Consider the following 4792-nt stretch of genomic DNA (forward strand, 5'->3'; position numbering starts at 1 on the left):
GCCTCCTAAAGTGCTGGTATTACAGGCGTGAGCCACCACGCCCGGCCCTGTTCCTCCTTTCAACCACATTTCTGATTTTGTCCCCAACCACCCCTACAAACACATGAAAATCTTCTTCCTTCTCCCTTCCTCCCCCAAAACAAAAGTCCTTATACATAAGGTCACCTTATTCATTAGTGGTAAAAGCATGGATTCTACAGGCTGGGAGCAAAGTCTGACCCTGCCGTTACTGGTTATGTGAATTTGGGCAAGTTACCGAATTTCCCAGTGCTACTGTTTCCTTATCCGTAAAATGGGAACAGCGATAGTGTTACCAGAGAGGAGTCCTGATCCAGGTCCCAAAAGAGGGTTCTTGGATCTTGAGCAAGAAAGAAGTTGGGGTGAGTCTATAAAGTGAAAGCAAGTTTATTAGAAAAGTAAAGGAATAAAAGAATGGCTACTTGGCCGGGCATGGTGGCTCAGGCCTGTAATCCTAGCACTTTGGGAGGCTGAGGCAGGCAGATCACTTGAGGTCAGGAGTTCAACACCAGCCTGGCCAACATGGTGAAACCCTATCACTGCTAAAAATACAAAAATTAGCCAGGCGTGGTGGCGTGCACCTGTAATCCAGCTACTTGGGAGGCTGAAGCAGGAGAATGGCTTGAATCCGGGAGGTGGAGGTTACAGCACCACTGCAGCCTGGGTGACAGAGCGAGACTCTGTCTCAAACAAACAAACAAACAAACAGGCTACTCCACAGAGCAGCCCTGAGGGCTACTGGTTTCCCATTTTTATGGTTATTTCTTGATTATATCCTAAATAAGGGGTGGATTATTTATGCCTCCCATTTTTAGACCACATAGGGTAACTTCGTAAGGTTGCCATGGCATTTGTAAACTGTCATGGCGCTAGTGGGAGTGTAGCAGTGAGGACGACCAGCGGTCACTCTTACTGCCATTGTGGTTTTGGCTTTGGTGGGCTTCTTTACTGCAACCTGTTTTATCAGCAAGGTCTTTATGACCTGTGTCTTGTGCCGACCTCCTATCTCATCCTGTGACTTAGAATGCCCTAACTGTCCGGGAATACAGCCCAGTAAGTCTCAGCTTCATTTCACCCAGCTCCTATTCAAGATGGAGTTCTCTGTTTCCAGCGCCTCTGACAGTAGTACTTCACTGCATTGTGAGGATTAAACGAGTTCCTACATGTACAGAAATCAATGTAGGGAGTGGCACCTGGTAAGTGCTATGAAGTATTAGCTCTCATTACTATTTTGTCTACAGCAGGTCACCAGCCTGCTAGCAGCTTTTGGGAAATTCCACACTTAGAATTCCCACTGCAAGTCTCAAAGGAAAGGAACTATGTTTGCAGGGACAGAACACATTCTTCCTTTCAGTATTACACAAAATGACGTATTACACAAAATTACTTCAAGGGTAAAATTACTTCAAGGGTAAAGTAGAGAAACCCAATGGCCAGAATTACTGCTGAATGAATTAATGATTATTTGTGAAGACTTACTGTTAGCATAGCAGGTAAACACCAAACCCTGCACTGTTAAGAAATTAAAAAGAAAAAAAAAAAAAGAGGCTGGGCGTGGTGGCTCACACCTGTAATCCCAGCACTTTGGGAGGCCGAGGCCAGTGGATCACCTGAGGTCGGGAGTTTGAGACCAGCCTAACATGGAGAAACCCCGTCTCTACTAAAAATACAAAATTAGCTGGGCGTGGTGGCGCATGCCTGTAATCCCAGCTACTCAGGAGGCTGAAGCAGGAGAATCACTTGAACTTGGGAGGCGGAGGTTGTGGTCAGCCGAGATCGCGCGATTGCATTCCAGCCTGGGCAACAAGAGTGAAATTCTGTCTCAAAAAATAATAATAATAAAAAAATTAAAATAAAAAGCCCTTGAAGAGCTTACAATCAAATGAAAGGGGGTAAACATAAACAAATGTGGTAATTTGAAAATAAGTATCTGCAACATACAGGACAATAAGCCACACTGAAGGCCACAGAGATCACTGTTAATGGGTGGATGAGAACGGGGAGACTGGAATGGAGAAAAAAGGCTCTTGGTCTTGCAAATTTAAACTAGCTTTCAAATAGGTGCAAATTCTGGCCCTGATTGTTGTCATTTTTGCTTTATTTTTATTTCAAAAATGAAGCCAGACCGGGCGCAGTGGCTCACCTTTGTAATCCCAGCACTTTGGGAGGCCAAAACAGGATTGCTTGAGGCCAGGAGTTTGAGACCAACCCGGGCAACACAGTGAGACCTCATCTCTGCAAAATAAAAATAATCAGCTAGGCGTGGTGGTGCTCGCCTGTCGTCCCGGCCACTTAGGAGGTCGAGGCTGCAATAAGTTATGATTGCACCACTGCACTCCAGCCTGCGTGCCAGGGTGAAACCTCGTCTCAAAAACAAACCAAGAAAACCCAGAAACAAACAAACAAAAAATGAAGCCAAGGTGGTTGCCTGAAAAATAACACTCAGAAGAGCAGCGGGTGTTACATCATTCTCCGTTCTTTTCGTAATTCAACTCGTGACGCTTGCCTTTTTTTCTCTTCTCGGAATGAAAAGCACACTCGGCCCGGACCCTCGGGCAGCCGCGGAGGAGGAGCCCCGTCGCTCTCGAGCGCCCCCTCACCGGCCTCGCCCCAATCTTAAGAACACCTGAGCGGGAGGTTGAACGATTCCCTTGGAATCTCTCCTCTTCACTAACCCAGTGAACCACCCCAAATGCCCCTATCCTCCCCCAAATAAAATCCGCAGAGCAATTAAAAAAGATATTCGGCCAAGCCCCGGTTTCCTCATCCGTCCCTGGCCCCTCGAGCTTTCTGTGCTTCCCCAGTCTCGACCAGGGACAACCTGTGCTGATGCTCAATGACTTTCTGGCAGAAGTGAACCTCCAGCTTCGTTTTCTGACAGCCGTGGTTCTTTATAGGCCTGGTTTCCCACTCCGGACCCTCCACTGCCCCTGGTGGCGGCCACCATCTTACCCCCAGCTCCGGGGTCGCGCTGAGGACGCGGCCAGCCCCCAGTCACTGCAGTTTTGAACTACATTTCCCATCAGCCCTTTCTCAACATCGCGAGAGTTCCGGGAGAGATTGCCGAGAAGACTTGTGCGCAGGCGCGGTCTCGCGTTCTTTTCGAGGTCGGCCGCGTGGCTGGAAGACATGGCCGCTCGCGTTGGTGTGGAGCACGGCGAGCAGCTTCAGGCCTTTAGTGATGATGGTAAGGCTGCCTGAGTGGGAAAACGGGGTCTTCCCTTGACACGACACTAACACACTTGGCCTCCCTTCCTCAGAGACGAAGTGGTGACGATAAGCTCGTTTCTCTCTCGTAGGGTGATTAGGAGGGTTAGAAGTACTGGATGAGAAAATGCTTTCCAAACGGTGAGAAAGTGTTATGTGAAGGGAGAGAGCTCAAGCCCGTCCTAGGTGTCATAGGGCCGGCTTCTGCGGGGGAGGGGACCTGACAACCTGGGCAGCCCCGTGCTCCTCCGCCGCGCGTGTGCTGAGCGTGCACGCCCGGGGGTCTTCGGTGCCCACGGGCAAACTCTTGACGATGGTGGTTCTTAATTCAGCATCAGGAGTGTTAACCTGTGAAAACGTGGTTCCACTTGGAGTGCCTTGAGGACGGCCCCGATCGGTAGTTTATATTTAACTTTACATATAGGAATCAATAGGATTGTAAACTTCTTCTGGAAAGCTGTAGTTTTAACAACGAGCCTTTTTTCCTTCCCCAGAGGCCTTTCTTTGTTTGGCATCTGCAGAGACAGTTAAAAGCAGAGCTCCAGGTTGAAGGAACAGAGTAATGGATGGAGCCCTAATATGAGTAAGAATGGGTTCAGGCAAGGCCTGAGTGGTCACCAAAAATGAGAAAGCACAGATGGTGCTATCACATACATTCACGTCCTGCTTTATTCTGAAGTTCAAGTGTGAGAATACGTGTTGACATACAAGCCAGCTATGGTAAGAAGTTACTCAGAATTCAGAATACTAATTATTTTAATGATAAAAATGAGTAGGGTCTGTGCCTGTGTAATTTGGGGCCACTAGATGTCACTGTAACCAACGTGGATCCTTGTTAGGGCATGCAGGGATGGAAAGAGACATGGCAAATGAATTTTGGATCGCTGGGATTTAGGAATCTTTGTTATTGGCTGAGCTGAGGATGATCTAAAGTTATCCCTGTCTGAAATGGTATCTTTTGTGAGGAGGTCTGACTCGCTGAGGCTCAGCCGTTTAATACAGATCTGGAGAATAAACCTTAAGGTGGTTTCTGTTAGAATGAAGCCTGTTATCCTTCTCTTTTAGATTAAAGGTGTTGGCTGTGGCCTTGAAAACAGTCATATGAAAACTCATCACCTTAAGGTGTTGAGTGTGAGGATCTTCATGATGAAGTTTCTTTAAATGGTGAGATTTTTAATTCTTTGATAGACTTAAGTACGCTTGTGGTCCCCTTTAAGTATTGGTTTGTTAGTTTTGGGGATGTATTGGTCTTCCAGGGTTATGATTGCCCAGATAATGGAAGTAGTATGGAATTCCTTTTGCTAGGGTCCTTGCCAAGCACTCTCACAAAGAGTACTTTTTGTTTGTTTGTTTGTTTTGAGATAGAATTTTGCTCTTGTTGCCCAGGCTGGAGTGCGATGGTACGATCCTGACTCAGCGTAACCTCTGCCTCCCGGGTTCAAGCTAGTCTCCTGCCTCAGCCTCCCAAGTAGCTGGGGGATTTCTCCATGTTGGTCAGGCTGGTCTCGAACTCCCGATCTCAGGTGATCTGCCTGGCTCAGCCTCGCAAAGTGCTGGGATTACAGGC

The 4792-nt window shown here is 47.6% G+C and overlaps 1 long non-coding RNA gene across 2 annotated transcripts in view; it reads left to right on the forward strand.

Moving 5' to 3' along the window:
* Positions 1-3105: 3105 nt before the first annotated feature.
* LOC105518117 overlaps positions 3106-4792 on the forward strand; it is a 7438-nt gene continuing 5751 nt past the window's right edge. Inside the window, exons 1-2 of one of the 2 annotated variants that reach the window (XR_001002780.1) lie at positions 3114-3205; positions 4291-4389. This is a non-coding gene — a long non-coding RNA (uncharacterized LOC105518117). Of the gene's footprint in view, positions 3206-4290; positions 4390-4792 lie in introns of both variants that reach the window. The other variant, XR_001002784.1, reaches the window with a different exon arrangement.

Source organism: Colobus angolensis, unplaced genomic scaffold, assembly GCF_000951035.1.
Source record: "Colobus angolensis palliatus isolate OR3802 unplaced genomic scaffold, Cang.pa_1.0 Scaffold1, whole genome shotgun sequence".
NCBI lineage: Eukaryota > Metazoa > Chordata > Mammalia > Primates > Cercopithecidae > Colobus > Colobus angolensis.